The sequence below is a fragment of the Bufo bufo genome, chromosome 6 (assembly GCF_905171765.1).
Source record: "Bufo bufo chromosome 6, aBufBuf1.1, whole genome shotgun sequence".
Taxonomy (NCBI): domain Eukaryota; kingdom Metazoa; phylum Chordata; class Amphibia; order Anura; family Bufonidae; genus Bufo; species Bufo bufo.
Genome location: NC_053394.1, coordinates 394,998,185 through 395,018,552, shown reverse-complemented (window position 1 = coordinate 395,018,552; position 20,368 = coordinate 394,998,185). Strand labels below are relative to the sequence as shown.

At 41.5% G+C, this 20,368-nt stretch overlaps 1 protein-coding gene and 1 long non-coding RNA gene across 3 annotated transcripts in view; both read left to right on the top strand.

Annotated features, from left to right (window-relative positions):
• Positions 1-20,368, top strand: part of LOC121003533 (zinc finger protein 501-like) — a 434,191-nt gene that overhangs the window by 169,932 nt on the left and 243,891 nt on the right. The window lies entirely within an intron of this gene.
• The window catches only part of LOC121003626, a 78,991-nt gene that overhangs the window by 26,453 nt on the left and 32,170 nt on the right, over positions 1-20,368 (top strand). The window contains exon 2 of the long non-coding RNA XR_005779567.1: positions 3,949-4,051. This is a non-coding gene — a long non-coding RNA (uncharacterized LOC121003626). The remainder of the gene's footprint in view (positions 1-3,948; positions 4,052-20,368) is intronic.

Genomic DNA, 20,368 nt, shown 5'->3' with positions numbered 1-20,368 from the left:
CCTAATCCTCGCCTTGACTCCTAACCGTATGAGCGAACCCAGATGGTACGAGGGCTTATACACAGGAACCTTGGACTCTCAGTCGCCCTGGTAATGGGCAGACTGGATGGGCCAAATGGTTCTTATCTGCCGACACATTCTATGTTTCTATGTTTCTATGGTAATCCCTGGAGTAGAGACAGGGCTGAGATGACCAGTTCTTCCAAGACACGGAAGAACAAGAGTCTCCACCGGCCTAGATGTGGGGAAAGAGAAAGACAGAGAACAGCCACTGGATCGGCAGGTAAGAGCCCAGAACATCAAGCACTTACCTGCCGCAGCAACAACGACTGGAACCCATGCATCTGTACTGTAACCCGAACACCAAACAGGACGCAGCACAAAACAGCAAACACGGAATGCAGCAAACCAGTAACTGCCTGGACCCCCATGCAGACAGGGTGCATGGTGGCCCCTGGCAGAGCTGCTCACTGACTTGTTGTTCCCCCTCGGGGGAATCCTGGATCCCTCTCACCGAAGGCACAGGCAGACATGGGAATGTCTAGCATCAATGCAGAACCGTACACCACAAAGACAGACCATACATGGAACAACAACTAGACATATAACACCAACCCAGAACCTAAACCACACCAAAAATAGAATAGGGAAGGTAGGGTAAAAGACAAAGAGGAGACATCGATGTCCCACTAGGTGGCCTCCAAGGACTGGGCAGATGGAACACCCAGGACAGGAGCAAGGCTCCAGCACCAACAGAGGCTGGAGGACAACTGACTCCAGCCTACAAGCCACAGGCAATATAAACACCAAGTGACCACACCCAGCCAGGTAGTTAACCCCTCCAGCACCAGACAGAGAAAGAACCCGGAGGAAGGAGCAAAACACAAACGTGCTGCAAAACAACACATTGCTCATGGCAACCAGCATGCACAGCAACGTATCGCAGCGCACAACAACCAGACTGAGACACAGCCGGGACAGATACCTGGTCATGTGATGTCTAGAGATGAGCAAAGTTTTTAAAAATTACATTTGGATGTTTAGCCAAATTTCTCCCAAAAATTTGCTTTGTTACGGGTAATTTTGTCACGAATCATATTAAATCAGGTATACCCAGGCCTCTGAATGTCAACAGTATATTTAGGTTAGCGACCAGGCATTTAAAAATGGCGCCGTAGCCGCCAGATGTCTGCTGTTTTAAAGAGTAGACACCTGACACTAAGGTCTATGACCAGTGGTAATGGCAACCCTTCAGATGCCGTTACCCTAACCAGTGACAGCCCCTCTTTGGTCACCATATTATATGACAACTAGTTTTATGGCTCCTGTCCCTTATGGTAAATAATCCAGCGGCCATGTTTGATCCATCTAGTTTTAATCCTGATACATTTTGAAAGAGAAATACTACTTCGTTCATAGTATGGGGAGGAATCCTAGACGTTATGGAGGGATCCACATAGGTTAAAATTCCATTGCACTGCACAATGACATAGAATTGGATTAAAATTTGTCGTAGCTGTCATAGTGACATATTCCATATTCCCTAACCGATCGTATTAGCTGTGACAAATTTCGTTCCATTAGGTGGAAAATTTGTTTAGTTCATTCCAATAAAGAACCGTAATCCTCTGTACTAACTGCTTACTTGACCCCTGGCGGACTGCGTCCAACTTCCTGGAGGCCAAAGGGGCGTTCACTTCCATGATGCCTGTTAAATGTGCGGGACTACACGTACTACACTGAAGGGATCGCAGTGTGTCTACCCTTTGCTGACAGGTGACTTCTGATGCTTCAATTCACTTATCTTTAACAATAACATCTTTTCATCAAAAACCCGGGTCCTAGGAGACTACAGTACAGTGTATTATATACAAATTTTTATGGCACTTGGAACAGCTTTGATTCGTAACAAATTCATTCAGGTCCGCACCAAACTTTTTGCTGAATCAGATACAAAGTGAATTTTAAGAAGTTATCTCATCTCTGCTTCAGAGTTATGAAACTTTCCTGATTCTCGCTAACTGTCCATACTATCTGAGTGTACTGAATCTCCAGTGTAGTTTTATGAGATGCAGCTTCACACTGCTCTGCTCTCCCACCAGCCTGTAAGAGCTTTCAGAAATAAACACATCACAAGCAGGAAACGGGGAACACAGCCTGAAGCTGCATCACATAGGAATATACTAAGACTCTGCAGTTTGAGTTAGGAGACATAAGTTCTAACATATTCTGCTCTTAGGTAAGTGTAGTGTGATGTCATTCTGTTCACTTCATCTTTGCAGAGGCATCATGGAAAATTTAGGCTGCATTAGAAGAACCATATCAGAACCATGCCATGAATCATGTGCTAACTAAAACATATATTTACAAATGTAATGTGAATTCAAAAGATTTGAGAAGGAATAAGCTGACGCAGACTAAGTGAATAAATATATTTACTAAGTGTGATTTAAAAATAAGATAACAGAGGAAAATCACATACTGAATAATAAAAAGTAAATGCATACATAAACTAGCCTAAATGGAGTGAGACTCCATTGTTCATGTTATAACACATGGCTATCTAGCACATTATAACACATGACCAACACCCCAGGGTGTACAAGACATAGGGCAAATCAATACTTACATCCTACCTAGGATGAAGTTTCAGGTGGAGTCCCCCAAATGTATGTGTGTCATATAGTTTAAACCTTTTAGCTCCTCCTCCAGTGTACAGCACGCATGTCTCTGAGATCACTCAGGAATGTGGTCTTATCAATACAATAGGGGATGGGTGCTAGATTTACAAGTTATATCATTACACAGAATGGTAATAATAAAAGGAACGTAATTAAAGGAACAGAACCAATTAGTACTTAAAAATAGCCTTACATTACAGCAAGGCATACACAGTGGTCTCGACACTTTAATAATGATCTACACTGCACTGTACAGTCAAAACATATTGCTGGAGTGCTTCTTTAACTTGTAACATCTGCAATAACAACAGCATCTTTACTTTGCAGTACACAGACAACATGTGAACCTTTATTTTATGCAAGGGGACTGACATCTATCAGTGGGCTTACCACTGTCTCTGCTAAGCAAAGCAGCTAACTCACTCTGCAGGACTTGGATGAACACTTCTTTCACTAGGCCTTAGGGCAGCAGTCTCCTACAACCCGCTGGACACTCATTTTTGGCTCAGGGCTGGCACTTCCACAGCCCGATCTGACCCAGCAATTGCTCCTGAAATGTAACAGGTTCAGTCTTGCCATTCTCTTCTTTCTTTCTCTCTGCCATCTTTCCCACTCAGGCCTGTTTGTGAGACCCCCCCTCAAGATGTTTGGAACCTCTGGTCTTGGTCCTCTGGCCAACCGGTAATCTCATTGAGCTTTACTGGAGCACACTGCACCACTACTCCAGGCTTCCGTTGTACTGTCTTTGTTTACAGCCTATTTGCTTTGTTCAGGTCTGCTACACTCGCACACTCTGAGATAACCTCACACACTACCATTGTCACTTCACCTGGCTTGTGCTATACAGTATTGTGGCACAACCCTCTGTGCCATAATACTCATCACCACATCATCGCCAGGTTCTACATCCTTTTGAGCTGTCTTCCGGCACTCCCTGTAGTATTAGCATGGTCTGCCACTCCCTCTGTGGATATACAGTGGCCAGCAAGAGCAACAGGTACACAAACTATGTACTGTTAAATACACCCAATTTAATAATATGGATGGAACATAGGGCTACTTTCCCTGCATTACAAACTTCTAGTTAGAATAAAGAAGCTTGGATTCAGATTGGATTTATACAGGAGACCTGCAGCTATTTGGGTCAGATTACTCCTGCTGTCCGGTCATTTTTTGGTCTTCATTCTAATTACTGATCTTTTTCATATGACACATTTCCCATAACTTCTCCAACCGTCTGATGACTTCTACAATATTTGTTTCACAGTTCGTGAATCCAGGTGAACATCTGAACAATATTAATCCTACAGAGACATATGTGAGGGGTGATGAGCAGAGTACAGAGGACATTCCTACAGATAACCGCCCAGGTGAGTAGTAACCAATAAATAAAGCAGACAAGACTCACAGATACTGGATACTACTATTTTATGTTGAATTTTTGCATACTATCTTCTGTCCGTTTTTTTTTTCAGCATTATATTTACTGATTCAGCTAAAATTCCAATTAAATATGGAAATGTAATGGCGTTATTGGTGATATATATATATTATGTATATGATATGTGTAGCCTATGCTCAGAAGAGGTCATTAATATCAGATCAGCGAGGGATTTGACTCCCATCACCCTCGCCTGTCAACTGAAGAGGCCACAGTGCTTAAGCCTCTTCCTGGCCGTGCAATGTGACGTTCATCGGTCATATGGCCTAGGCACAATTTAGCCCCATTTGAGTGAATGGGCCTGAGCTGCAATGCCAAGCACATCTACTATCCATTAGATGGCTTGGTAAGCTGTGAGGAAGACTTGTGTTAACTGAAGCTGCAGGGCAGCTGATTGGCAGGGTTGCAGGGAGTCAGAACCACACTGATTTCATGTTGATGACCTATGCTGAGGAAAATCTTGGAGAATGATTTGCAAATGATAAAACAATGGAAACAAAATATTCAAAACATCTTGCTTTATTACATATCGAGTATGAGAACCACGTGCATAAAAACATTCACTCACACACCTTTGCATGCTATTATTGAGATTGTTAATGATTGTCTGAGGAATGTTTAGCCATGTTGAATAGATTTGGGTAGAGATGAGCTAAGTTTTCAAAAATTTCTCCCAAAAAATTGCTTCATTATGAATTAATTTGTCACGAAATGCATTAAATCAGGTTTATCCCAGCCTGCAGATAAACTTTAGGGAGAATGTATCGAAACAGTTACTGTGCGTCAGAATGACCGGCAGGTCATATATGGACGTATGCATCATCGTGCAGGCCAGCAACAGTCCCAGTTAGCCCCTAGCTAAACCAAAAGAAAAGCATACAGCATCCTACAGTAAAACAAAAAAAAAAATGCTTCGCACCCCTGCGGGTGTCCCAATGACTCTTTAGTGGAACAAAATAAGGTCATGGAGGCAGCGCCAATAAAGTGGTGGAGAATTTTTATTTTATTTGAATCCATGTTGTGGAAGTTCAAACATGCATTTGATTCCCTTCTGTTAGCTGTAGAATGACTGTGCGTCACTATTAGGCTTAGTTCACACTTCACTTATTTGATCAGTTATTCTCATTAGTTATTGTCAGCCAAAAGCAGGTGCGGGTCAAAACCACAGAACAGGTGCACATGTATTCATGATTAATCCAAAAGTAAGCTTGGCTCTTGAATTTGGATCACAAAAACTGATGGAAATAACTGACCAAATAACTTAAGGTCAATGTTAGCCTCAGGTCTAATTTATCAGTGTGGACTGAACTGTGCAGTGGGGAGGGTGTCAGCAGTAAGGTGTGTACACGTTACTGTTTATTTTTCCATTCTTCTGATCCATCAAAGCAGATCCTGTAGTTTGATCATCCATCTTCACACTGTCAGTATTTGGTCAGCATTTGATCAGTATTTGTAAGGTAAAAACATGAGTGGGTCCAAAACAGAGATGCCATAGGGTGGAAATATTTGCATGTCTTCTGTGTTTTGGACCACTCCTGCTTGGCTTCAACATTTTGATGCAAAATAATGATCGCTCAAATGACGGGGGGTGGGGGGGGCGGTATTTTTCTGTTCTCCTGACCAATCAGAAGAACGGAAAAGTAAACAGTAATGTCAACACAGCCAAACAAGGACACTAGTGGTGAAGGTGGCAACAGCATGAAGAGTAACACTAGTAGCTCCGTAACAGAGTAGGGAAAGGGGGGGGGGGGGGGGAACAGCACAAGATGGTGGAAGATCACAGTAGAAGCAGATGGCAGTAGAGGCAGCAGGCTTGTGGCAGCATCAGAATATTGGCAGCAGCACGTGTCTAGAAGTAACAGGCCATCTGTCATAATGTTCCTGTGTGGCAGCACACTACAGTCAGATCATTACTGTCAGAATGATCTAGTCTCTTGCATGAGGCACCAGTGTCCTGGTTCATCCATGACTGATTTATCTTTATAAAGGTTAGTCTTGCAACATTTAGTGTTGAAAGGTGAGTTCTCTGGGTTAACTATGCCACCCGCCACACTAAACACCCGTTCTGATGCCACACTACTGGCCGGGCAGGAAAGCTTGCCCAGGGCAAACTCGGCCAGTTATGGCCACAATTCAAGTTTGGCTGCCCAACAATCCGGGGATCTTGTATCTGGGGTGACAGGCTGCAGTTAAAGTATGCCACCAGCAGCTGGTTCAGGTTCTGCTCCATGTCCTGCTGCTGCTGGGTGGTTTCTTCAGTAGGTGTTTGAAGAAAAGTGCTCATCAGAGACTTAAGACTTAAAGGAGTTGTCCGGTTTAAGAGCTAAATCCGGACATATCCCTATCTTCACCCCTCTAGCCCCTCTGACATGAGCATCAGAGCATTTCATGCTCCTATGCTCTCCCTTGCCCTGTGCTGTATTGTGCAGGGCAAGTTTTTTTTTTTGTTTACTTTGGCACACTGCTAGGTGGAGGCTTCTGCCCAGCAGTGCTCCCGGTGACGTCACCAGCTCTGATGGGGCGGCTTTAGCGCTGTTCTAGCCATTTTACAGGCTAGGGCAGCGCTAAAGCCCGCCCATTAATGCTGTTGACATCACCGGGCTAACTGCTGGGCTGAAGACTGGCTAGGAGTTGCTATAGAGAGCCCGGTATGTCATCGGATATACTTAAAATGCCTTTGTCCTGCTCGATTCAGCGCAGGGCAAAGGAGAGCATCAGAGCATGAAATGCTCTGATGCTCATATCAGGGGGACCGGAGGGGTGAAGATGGGGATATGTCCTGGTTCAGCTCTGAACCTGGACAACCCCTTTAAGTTTCTGGTGCTGCTCCTTCCCCCACCCACCAGCAGTGATGGTAGTGAGACCTGCAAAGTGATGGCAGTGAGACCCAACTACAAAGGATGGCTCAATAGTAGTTGAGTTTTTCATCCCTTTCAGAAGGTGTAAAAAAGGCCTCCATTTTGGTAGTGAGGGTCTAACAGCCAGTAGTCATACCTCTGCTGAATCGTGATAATGCGGCTATCACTACACAAGCCACTTAACTTGCATCTGGACATTTCAGGAAGGGACTCTTAGGGACTCTTTGCTCTTTTGCTCTTAGGGACTCTCCACTGCATGATGCCACGGTCTGTCAGAGTTATCTGCGCCCTCTTCGCCCTCTAGCTCCTCATGTTCCTCTCCTGTCGCTTGGGCAGATAAACCATCTAGTTCTATATAGAATTCTTGGGCGTTTATGTCCTCCTCCTCCTGTGCCAGTTCAGACTCCACAGGGCTAAGGTGGCCTTGAAATAGGCGCCACGTCTTCTGTCCTCCTCGCCAGTCAGATTTAACAGCATCCCCTCCAGGATGTGAAGGAGTGGAATGACATGATTTTATTTTATTTATTTATTTATTAATTATACTCGCTTATATAGCGCTGACATATTCCACAGCGCTTTACAGACATTAGCATCACACTGTCCCCAATGGGGCTCACAATCTTAAGTTCCCTATCAGTATGTCATTGGAGTGTGGAGGAAGCCAGAGTACCCAGAGGAAACCCACAGAAACACAGACATAAGAACATACAAACTCCATGCAGATGTTGTCCTTGGTCGGATTCGAACCCAGGACCATAGCATCCCTTAGTACTGGTGACTGACAAATAAAGTGGCCTCTGTGGCAGGCGCAGTGCTATGAAGTGCCTTTTGCGCTGTGGCATTAGAAGAACTTTGATATCTCTGACTTTTAGTCTAACCATACTGTCTATTACTCTGTAATTCCTCTAGCGCCGTTCTATGGAAACAGTAGGTTTAAAGAGCACACCAAATGCTTGAAATAACTTCTTTATTAACTTCAACTTTTCTTCATATAACAATCCCACCTCCGCAGCAGATAGTCCATGTACATAACACGTGTTGAAAAGATATCACAAAATGGTGGTAAGCATAAGATGGTGGTTCAACTGTTCAGTCTTGTCATTCAACATAAAATGGTGGATATATTTCTCTTGAGTATCTGTACTTTCACTTCAGGTATATCTGAGGTCTAACAGTTCTACTGGCTAAACTGGGTTTGCAGTTTGCAGTAACTACTAGTGTTGAGCGGGAGGTGCCATATTCGATTTCGCGATATTTCGCGAATATTCGCTTGAATATTCGTCTAAATTGAATATTCGTCATTATTGTATTTATCGCGATTAATATGCGATTTAATCATTCGCATATTGCGATTTTTAAGCTTAGAATTAGAAGTTATAACATATAACTTCTAATTGCCTTATAACTTAATAATATGGCAACTATCCTATTCTTTAATCTTGGAGATCTAGATTTAACACGAATATAGCGCTATATTCTATGTCTTTGTTAATAAAAGAATCAAGATAGCGAAGTATTCTTTATTCTACATCAACGAAGATAGGGAAGTATTCTACATCAACGAAGATAGCGAATATTATTGCATTGCAATTCCAGCTTTGGCGATTTTGCTATAGGTGGTATTGGTAGAATTAACTATTAAAACAAATATAGTACTGTATGTCAGAATAGTGCATTATAAAAGTTGGATTCGCAATGCGGTTAATAATAGCAAATATTATCGCATTGCGATTACAAATTAGCACTGCTAGATTCAATATTCGTTAACTTCGTTAATTCTAGCAAGCTGACCCATTCCATTAGAGACCCAGCAGCAGCTACAAGTTAAAATCGCAATGCGATTAATATAACTTGAATTAATCGCATTGGGATTTCAACTTAGACCTGGTTTACTAAATTACTTTAAATTAGCGAGGATGACTAATATATTTATTAGTCAAATCAAAATATTCTCCATCTTCGCTAATTCAAGAAAGCCAACCATTGTAATCCAGGTACAAGTTAAAATCGTTATGCGATTTATTCAAGTTATATTATTCGCATTGCGATTGCAACTTGATTCTCACATCCGACAGTACATTCTAGCATGGAGGCGTTCCCATGGTGATGGGGACGCTCCATGCGCACGGGAAGTAGATAGAGGCGGCAACGGGCACTGACTTGAGCGGGCAGGGAGCAGGGAATCCTCTCTTAAAAGTACTGCTTTTGGAAAAGCACTATATTCGAAATATTCGCGAATTAGCGAAGTGCCGATATTCGATTAAAAATTTCGCTAATCGAATATTCGCGCTCAACACTAGTACCTATTTGCAGATTGGTTGAGTATGATCTGGTATGGTTGTATGCAATTTGGATTGCAATATGGAATTTGAATTTGGATTGTGAACTTTGTAGTTTGCAATTGTATGGTTGCAATTGGTGGAACTGTAAGTAAACACCTATATAACTGGTTCAGTATACAGTTCTAATCACAATACTAACAATATGAACATTATATAACGGTTTTAACTACCTATTTTGGCCTCTTGTTCCCATAAAACTCAGCTCTCAGTTGAGTGAATGTCTCTTCAGCTCCTGTCTCTGGTTAATAATGATTCTAGCAGCAGGAGCTGGGGGAATTCCCAGACAGGCTGTGTGTGAGGCTGGCTGTGATTGGTGAAAACTCTTGCTGTGCGAGAAGCTGGCTGTGATTGGTCTAGACTTCTGCCCAGTAACAACAGATTAACACTATGCTTTGTTGTTTCTGCTGTGTCACTGAGCTTACCCTACATTACAAAATGAATCTTAAAGGCATATTATCTTTTTCTGCTTCTGTGAACACAAAATATAACAGTAATATGACATCCAAAACATGATGTCACAGTAAATAACTCTGCTTTTGTCTTTAACACATAAACATAGGAACTGTATTAAGGCTATTGGCAGGTCTAGTTGTATACACATATAAGCTATACTAGCAACCTAGGACAGGTCCTAGCTGTCCAGTTACACTCCCACCAAAATTACCTAATTTTATGTTCTTATTGGTAGGACTTGAACATGAATTTGAGGAATTTTTCATCAGGTTCTCGACTTCCAAGTGTCTTTTATCACTCTCAAGTAGAACAACTAACTTCTGTATAGGACGTTCCAACTTGAGTGGAGTAGTGAGACGTTTTCCTTTTTTATCAAGTTTTGAGTCTCTTCTTACTAGTTTGTCTTTATCCTTTTGAACTTCTAGAACGTTGGCTAATTTCAATTGACTTCTAGGTAAATCTTCTTCTTTCACTAACACTATGTCACCAACCGACATTTCTTCTGGGTGTTTGCCCTTTACTTCTTAGCATAAGATTGGCTAAGTACTCTTTCCTCTATCTATTCCAAAACTGATCTGATAGATATTGAACTCTTCGCCATTTCCTTTTAGTATATTAATCCTCTTTGGTGAACTTGCCAGGTGGTGGCTGTAAGTAATCAGACTTAAGGTGAAGTAGATGGTTGAAAGTTAAAGGGTCCAAACTTGTTGGATCGTTGATATTGTCAACTGTAAATGGACGACTGTTAACAATAGACATTATTTCATAGAATAGGGTCCTAAGTGAAGCATCATCTATTCTTCCGGCGTTCTTTTTCAACACTGAACTTAACACATTTCTCACAGTTCTGATTTGTCTTTCCCAAACTCCTCCTGTATGGCTTGCATGTGGAGCATTCATGTGAAAATCACACTGTTTCTCTAACAAATACTCAGTTACTTTTTCTTTATCGATCTCTTTTAGAGCTTTCTTCAATTCATTCTTTGCTCCGACAAAATTAGATCCTTGGCCAGATCTAAACTCTCTGACGGTACTTCTAATGGCTATAAAACATCTCAAGGCATTGATGAATGCGTCAGTTGACATATCCTCTAACATTTCCAGGTTAATCGCTCTGGAACTCAGACATGTAAATATTAGTCCATATCTCTTGTACTCCTTACGGTTCTGTTTGGTGATGAATGGGCCAAAACAATCCATTCCGCTATAAAGAAATGGTGGTGATGGGTTTACACGATCTGCCGGTAAATCTGCCATTCTTTGTTCTTCTGTAGGTCTACATGCCTTTCTGCAGACTACACATTTACTTATATAGTTTGCTATAGCTTTGCTTCCTTTCACAATCCAGTAACCACCTTCTCTCAAACAGCTTTGGGTAAAGCTTCTTCCTTGATGCAAGGATATGTTGTGGTAGTGATCAATAATTAATATTGTGAAGGTAGAGTTTTTAGGTAGAATTGCTGGATGCTTCATTCTGCTAGGTAACGATGCATTTTCCAGTCTCGCTCCCATCTTCAGTATACCATCCTGCAGGACAAGATTAAGTTTGTACAATGGGTGGTTGTTTGGAAGCCTTTTAGGATCTTGACTAAGTCTCTTTAACTCTTCACTGTAGAATCTCTGTTAAATAAGCCTTATGACTGTTTCTTCAGCTTTTATTTTTTCTTCTACATTCAACAATTCCTTCTTTCTGATTCCCTTTGCCACATGTTGAATTCGAGCTACTACGTTTATGACTGTATTTCATTTTGAACATCTGGCTAGTCTTTCAAGTACGTCATCTTGACACTTGGGAGCAGTGCTAAATGTTTGTTCAACTCTTACTTCTGGATGACCCATAGACAATTCTGTGTAACCTTTACTGGGCGTGATTTTCTTTTCCCAAAGGAACTCTGGACCGGTGAACCAATTTGAATTTTTCAATTCTGTTACATTCAGGCCTCTTGAAGCATGATCTGCTGGGTTATGCTTTGTGTCAATGTGATGCCAATGTTCCGGATTTGTTATTTCCCAAATTTTCTCAACTTTGTTGGCGACAAAGATATGGAATCTTCGAGCTTCGTTGTTTATGTATCATAGGACAACTTGCGAGTTGCGAGTCTGTCCAAAAATATTCTTCATCTATTTTCAATTCCAATTCTTCTCTCAGAAACTTGCTTACTGATGCTGAAACTATGGCTGCTGTCAGTTCAAGTCTTGGTATTGTCTGAATACCGATAGGTGCAACTCTGGCCTTCCCCATAACCAGGGCACAGTGTATCTTTTCTTCTCCTATCACTCTGATGTAGGAGCACTGACCATAACCATAACTACTGGCATCTGAAAAGTGATGAAGTTCTATTTTCTTGTACTTTTCTGAAATCATGAGGTACAAAACATCTGGGTATCCGAACTTCTCTCAAGTTTTGCAGGTCTCTTATCCAACTCTCCCACCTTGGCCTCAAATTTTCAGGTATGGGCTCGTCCCATCCCAACTTCTGTCTGCATAATTCTTGCAGTATTTCCTTTGCTCTGAGGATTACTGGGGCCAGGAATCCCAACGGATCAAATATAGAAGCCACTGCGGAAAGAATGGTTCATCTAGTTACAACTTTTTCTTCAATAGATACTTCAAAGAAGAACTTGTCATTCTCTACATTCCATCCCAATCCAAGTACGTTCTGAACTTGAAGATGATCATAATTGAGATCTACATTTTTCATTGTTGTTGCACATTCAGAGTCACTGATGGATTCCAGTACCTCTTTGTTGTTTGAGATGAATTTGTGAAGGTGCAGGTTTCCTCTTGCACATAACTCTTGACTTTCTTTCACTAGTTTGTTTGGAAGCCTTTTAGGATCTTGACTAAGTCTCTTTAACTCTGTGGACTCTAGACTTATGAGACCATCATCTACATAAAAGTTTTTCTTCAGAAAATTTGCTGCTGATGGACAATCCTTTTCATTCTGATTGGCCAGGTACTTCATACCATAATTGGCGCAACCTGGAAACGATGCTGCTTCAAACTAGTGTACTTTTATTCTGTATTCTGCTGGCTCTGTATCTCTGTATCTGTATCTCCATCCTCCCACCATAGAAACCTCAGGAAGTCTCTATCTTCATTTTTCACATGAAACTGGTGAAACATCTTTTCAACGTCACACATGACTGCTACTGGATACTTTCTGAATCTACAGAGTACTCCAGGCAGAGTGTTTGTAAGATCTGTTCCTTTTAGTAAATGGTCATTCAATGCAACACCATTGTACTTTGCTGAGCATTCAAATACTACTCTAATTGTATCTGTTTTCTTTGAGTCGTAGACACCCTGATGTGGGATGTACCACACTTCTCCTTCTTTAGGTTTGTTATTAACTTTCTCTGCATGTCCTTCTTCAAGGATGGCTTCCATGAATTTCAAATATTCCTGCTTGAGTTTGGGATCTCTTATTATTTAGGTAAGGGCATTTCAAGATGACCTTGTTGATTTCTGCTGAATACTTTCTTCGTGTGTACGAACTTTGTCTTCTTGAGATACACTTTTTTCTTTAGAACTTATGTCTGGAAAGTCGGATTCAAGGATCTTGATTACTTTCGCTGGACTTACAGTTGGTAACTCTTGGACAGATATTCGATGACACAATCCTGTCACCTGTCTTGAGTTTGCGATTTGCTGTTTTCCTCCAACAACACCCCATCCTAGATCAGTTTGAACAGCATAGGGTTCACCCTTTCCTCCTGTGATTACCTTTCGTGGTACCAAGGCTTCGGGACAATCGTAGCCTATCAATAGTCCAACACCTTTAGCGGGGACATTTCATATGATATGACAGATAGGTGCTCCCATTCATTGGCTGTTTCACAGGTAGGTATGCGATCTCGATCTAGAGGTATATTGTCTTTTGTATAAGCTGGAGGTAGATCTAATGTGCAGTTTGAATAAAGTCCTCTCTCAGTCCTTTGACTATTCACTAATGTATCTCTTCCTGTCATTGTGGTGAGTTTGAGCGTCACTGGTCCTGTAGCCACTTGTAATTTCTTGCAGATTTCTTGATCAATGAAGGTGACATCACTCTGGGCATCCAGTAGCGCATAAGCGTATACCTTCTTGTTTATCCTTTTAGGATTTAATATGCACACTGGTACAATCATTGATGTGCCATTGTTTTTTCCTTCCCTCACTCTGCAAAAGAATACCAATACTTTCTTTCCTTCCTCAGTATCTTTAGGTATTTAGGATTTATCTTTCTTTTGGACTTTCTTCATGTAGTGGTGTAGGATGGCATCCTTTGCAAACGCTGCATGTGGCCTTTATCTTACACTCCTTAGTAACATGGCCTTTTTTTAGGCATCCGAAACACAGTTGGTTATCCATCCAAAAAATGTATTTTCTTCTTGGGACTTCTCCTTCAATTGTTGGCACTTATGTACGGAGTAGTTCTCTCCACAGAGTATACACTTGAAGGTAGTCTGAAGATTTGTCGGTTCTGTCTCTCTACTGATCCCAGTAGTGACTTTGGACTTGCTCTCGTAGGTTTCTGGACATTTAGCTGCTGTGTTGGTTGCAAAGCTACTTGCTCTTGCGCGTCTTATATCTCTCACAGGCCTTTCTTCTAAGGATTTTAATATGTAAAATGCTGTTACTGGATTACATGCTAGCCGTGCTTCCTTATTGATGAACTCAGTTAACTCCTTTAAAACTTGGGAAGTCCTTACCTAGATCTAACTGTTCAGTCACATAGCGATTCCATCTAGAAACCACTTCTTCAGGTAGCTTAGTTAGCATCCTGTGGTTTTCTAGATAGTCGTTCAGTAATTGCAGTCCTTGAACATATGTAATGGCATTGCTGCATGCTTGCAGGAAGTCACCATACTTTTAGAGTTTGAAGTGTTCTTTAGGACCTATTTTAGGCCAGTTATTCAGTTTCTCTCTAAAGGCTCTTTGTACTAAGAAAGGATGACCATATCTTGCATTCAATTTTTCCCAAGCTTGTTTGTAGGCTTCTTCGTATTTCCTATAGAAGTTACTTTCAAGAACGTCCTTGGCTTCTCCACCAACATATCTCTGAAGGTAGAATAACTTGTCAACTGGTCTGAAGCAATGATGCTCAATGATCATTTCAAAACTTGCCTTCCACTCTATGAACTTCAGTATGTCCCCTGAAAATACAGTAGGTTCCGGAATAGGAAGTCTAGCTAGGACTGTTCTCTGTGGTCTTGCTGGGACAATGGTTTTAACATTCTCCTGAGCATTGCCGTGGCATCTAGGAATAAAATCATCCGGTTCTATTTTCTCACTTAGTTTTGAATTAGGTAAGTCCTTTTCTTCATCTTTTCTGGTAGAGATAGAGGTTAAATTCACACACCTTTTTCCCAACACTGGACTAGGCCTCTCTTTGTTATTAGGGATGGAAGGATAATAACTTATTTCTTCACTACATGCTGGAGATTTCCTTCCATTCTCCTGGGCATATGAAGGAAAGTAGGAGTCTTTTTCTTCACTTAGTACAGATTTGAACCTATGACTACTCTGACTCATATCCTCCTCATGTACTCTGAGTCTGGCTTCTATGATCTTAACTTCTTTTTGCCTTTCCAGACTTTTCAATTCAGCTTCCATTTGATGGTGCTGTGCCTCCATTTCAGCTTCCATTTGATGGTGCTGTGCCTCCATTTCAGCTTCCATTTGATGGCGCTGTGCCTCCATTTCAGCTTCCTTTTCAGCCATCAGTTGGCGCTGCGCCTCGATGGCAGCCTCCATCTCAATTTCGGCTCTCATGACACCAAGTTGTTCAGCTAATTCCTTTCTTTTGGCTGAAGTAATTGAGGACTCTGATATGTGGGTGGCACTTCTGATAGCAAAGAAAGTCACACTTGAGATTGTGGTACCACCTAAGGACCTAGCCTAGTCTCTCGTAAAAAGCTAATTCATTCTACTTCTTGTTAAAAAGATACTGGGCACTCTCTTAATATAGGAACCTCACAGTTTATTGCAAATATAACACATAAATAATTCATACATTAATACTTAAAACAATATAACATACAATCCGGATATTAAAAATAGGTTCCTCAACCTCTTGGTAATAATAAAAATAATTTAAATATGACAGCCTCTGGATATTAGGGATAAAAAAGTCCTTGGATTAAATGTCCATCCAACCTTGGTTTGGATATAATACTGATCGTTCTTTGGGGTATAGAATTCCTTCCAAAGAAATCTCCACGGAACGAAATAGGAATACAGCTAGTAGTGCAGTGATTTACTTATGCGGCGTCCCACTGTTACTCACTGTTCAGCTGTAATACTGTGCTCCGCTGCTGTGTCGGTACTTTGAGTTCAGGGATTTCTTGTGATGATCACGTTCCCCTTTCTGTCTCTCCGGCGCCGCTCCGTGAGTGTAAGAGCCGGCGCTTGGATAGATTTACAGCCTCCTTTTTTCCGCGCTGGACTTACTATGTAGATGAGCGTGATAAGCTCTTACAACCAGTCCTCAAAGAATGCGCGTCGGATTGGTAGAGCCACCCCATTCTGTGAACATTTTCTTAGATAGTTTTCCCATTCCCATATAAAATATACACAACTGGGCATTTCCAGTTGGCACAGGTGTTGTGTGATTTTAGCAATAGACTTTGTGGAATGCTTTACCTGGGTAAGAAGCTTTTCGAACCACGAAAGTTCAGCTGAGGATCTTTGACAAGAGTAGATATCCTTTATACAAGATTTAATGTATTCATATTGTAACCGATTCAGGTTAGGAAGGGCAAATTTAGATTTAAGTTCTGTTAGACTTAAAAACTAACCGTTTGTGTCTAGTAAGTCTCCTGGTTTTATGTTGATCTCTTTTATTTGATCCGGTAAGGTTTGCAGGGCCTCCTTACTTTGGTGTAGGCAATCCGTTATTAGCATTAGAGGGGAGGGATAATCTACACAACATCTCTTAATCTGTTTATCCTGCCAGATTTTAAGAGTGCTCGCGGCAAGAGAATTGCCCTTCACACATGTACCTTCCTTTGGATCTGAAAAAATAAGGTATCTCAGGGGGGCTTGCACTATCTGCTCCTTCAACATAATCCACTGCTTATGAGTGGGTCTCCTCACCCAGTCCAGTATTCTATTTAGATGAATCGCCTTATATGTCCTTTGTAAGGATGGCAGCCCCATACCTCCCTTGGTGACGGGCAGTTGGAGGATCTTGTATGCAATTCTAGGTCTAATATTCCCCCAGATGTATCTAGAGCTTATCCTTCTGAACTGAGTGAAGAAACTCCCAGGCAGTTTAATGGGCAGTGTTTGAAGAAGATATGTGATTTTTGGGATCACTAAGGAGTTGAAAATGTTCCTCCTACCCCACTAAGAATTAAAGGAGGGGGACCACGAGTTTAAGATATCTGGGATACTTCTCAATAATGGCACATAGTTTGCTTCGTATAAGTGGTCTAAATTAGGGGTGACATTAAGTCCCAAAAATTTTATGGATTCCGTGGCCCACTTAAATGGTGCATTGGACCGCAAGGTCGAGATAACCGAGTTGTGTATGTTAATGCCCAATGCGAATTAGTTGGGTTTACCTTACACTGCGTGCAGAATTATTAGGCAAATGAGTATTTTGACCACATCATCCTCTTTATGCATGTTGTCTTACTCCAAGCTGTATAGGCTCGAAAGCCTACTACCAATTAAGCATATTAGGTGATGTGCATCTCTGTAATGAGAAGGGGTGTGGTCTAATGACATCAACACCCTATATTAGGTGTGCATAATTATTAGGCAACTTCCTTTCCTTTGGCAAAATGGGTCAAAAGAAGGACTTGACAGGCTCAGAAAAGTCAAAAATAGTGAGATATCTTCCAGAGGGATGCAGCACTCTTAAAATTGCAAAGCTTCTGAAGCGTGATCATCGAACAATCAAGCGTTTCATTCAAAATAGTCAACAGGGTCGCAAGAAGCGTGTGGAAAAACCAAGGCGCAAAATAACTGCCCATGAACTGAGAAAAGTCAAGCGTGCAGCTGCCAAGATGCCACTTGCCACCAGTTTGGCCATATTTCAGAGCTGCAACATCACTGGAGTGCCCAAAAGCACAAGGTGTGCAATACTCAGAGACATGGCCAAGGTAAGAAAGGCTGAAAGACGACCACCACTGAACAAGACACACAAGCTGAAACGTCAAGACTGGGCCAAGAAATATCTCAAGACTGATTTTTCTAAGGTTTTATGGACTGATGAAATGAGAGTGAGTCTTGATGGGCCAGATGGATGGGCCCGTGGCTGGATTGGTAAAGGGCAGAGAGCTCAGTCCGACTCAGACGCCAGCAAGGTGGAGGTGGAGTACTGGTTTGGGCTGGTATCATCAAAGATGAGCTTGTGGGGCCTTTTCGGGTTGAGGATGGAGTCAAGCTCAACTCCCAGTCCTACTGCCAGTTTCTGGAAGACACCTTCTTCAAGCAGTGGTACAGGAAGAAGTCTGCATCCTTCAAGAAAAACATGATTTTCATGCAGGACAATGCTCCATCACACGCGTCCAAGTACTCCACAGCGTGGCTGGCAAGAAAGGGTATGAAAGAAGAAAATCTAATGACATGGCCTCCTTGTTCACCTGATCTGAACCCCATTGAGAACCTGTGGTCCATCATCAAATGTGAGATTTACAAGGAGGGAAAACAGTACACCTCTCTGAACAGTGTCTGGGAGGCTGTGGTTGCTGCTGCACGCAATGTTGATGGTGAACAGATCAAAACACTGACAGAATCCATGGATGGCAGGCTTTTGAGTGTCCTTGCAAAGAAAGGTGGCTATATTGGTCACTGATTTGTTTTTGTTTTGTTTTTGAATGTCAGAAATGTATATTTGTGAATGTTGAGATGTTATATTGGTTTCACTGGTAAAAATAAATAATTGAAATGGGTATATATTTGTTTTTTGTTAAGTTGCCTAATAATTATGCACAGTAATAGTCACCTGCACACACAGATATCCCCCTAAAATAGCTAAAACTAAAAACAAACTAAAAACTACTTCCAAAAATATTCAGCTTTGATATTAGTGAGTTTTTTGGGTTCATTGAGAACATGGTTGTTGTTCAATAATAAAATTAATCCTCAAAAATACAACTTGCCTAATAATTCTGCACTCCCTGTATAGTTGGAGATGAAACTAAAGGAGTCAAAGATTCGCAGCAAAGCTGGGAAGGCTTCTAAGGGATTAGACATTATCAGAAGGAGATCGTCAGCATATGCTGCCTGTTTGATTTCAGTATTTTTGCAATGCAAACCTTGAACTTCTGGTGTTTGGCGTATATGTTGCAATAGCGGTTCTAGCGACAAAATTAATAGAATGGGCGACAGTGGGCAACCCTGTCTGGTGCCGTTATTTATATGTACCGTTGGAGACATCAGATCATTAACCTTTATCTGGGCAGTAGGTAAGACATACATGGAGAGAATGGCATCTATAAATGATTTTTGAAAGCCAAACTTCAACAGGGTGCTCTGTAAAAAGGGCCAGGACACCCTGTCGAAGGACTTTTCTGCGTCTGTGCTCAATAGTACAAGAGGCTTTTTCTTCTTCTTAGCAAATGTTATGGCATTTATTATTTCAAATGTATGGTCTTCTCTATCGGGGACAAACCCGCTCTGTGATGGGAGTGCATAAGTTCCTTGCTTGGTCCGCCGAAAGGGAGGTTGAGTTTATTAAGAAATGAGTTAGCTAGATCCTCTTTTTGAGCTTTTGTACCCTCTGAGTCTGATGCATCGATATTATACAGTTCGGAATAGAAAGCATGAAATGCCTTCGCAATATTGGAATCATCTGATGACAAGGTATTGTCATGTTGTTTAATGGCCATGATCCTAGCTTTCCTTTTCTTTTGTCTCAATAAGCCTAACATGAATTTAGTCGGTCTGTTCCCATGCGCGAAAAATTTCTGTCTCAATGAGACAGACTGAGCGTTCAATAAGTCTCGCAATTCCTCTCTTAGCTTGGTCAGATCTTCTAAATGTTGCGTGGACAGTGATTGTTTATGTGCGGATTCTAAGAGGCTTATTTTATGATATAGAGAGATTATCTTCTCTTTCCTTACTTTATTTAAATCAGAGGCTATAGATATGAAAACCCCTCTGATGACAGATTTGTGAGAATCCCACAGTATATGTGGTGATATCCTCTCTGTATCATTAAGTGTAAAATATTATTTTAAACTTGTTACAATACGATCCCTTATAGTCATATTGTCCAGAAGTGTTTCATTCAGCCTCCACAAAAAAAAACTCTGGGACGGCTTTACGGTACCGTGAATATCATAAATACCGGGAAGTGGTCCGAGTGCATCATGGTACCCACGGTGCTCTCCGTACATAAGTGGATATAAGTTGCGGGAAAGAGAATATAATCAATTCTATGATAAGAATTGTGAGGTGCTGAATAAAAGGTATAGTCCCTATCAGTCGGATGGTAGGATCGCCACACATCCACCAAGGAGTGTCTGTGTAGTAACTTTTTTATGGCCGCTAGTGACTTATATGGGACTGACGATCTGCCAGTAGAGGCATCTAGAGGAGGGTTTAGAGATATATTGAAGTCCCCTGCCTCAATAACCAAACGTTCTCTAAACACT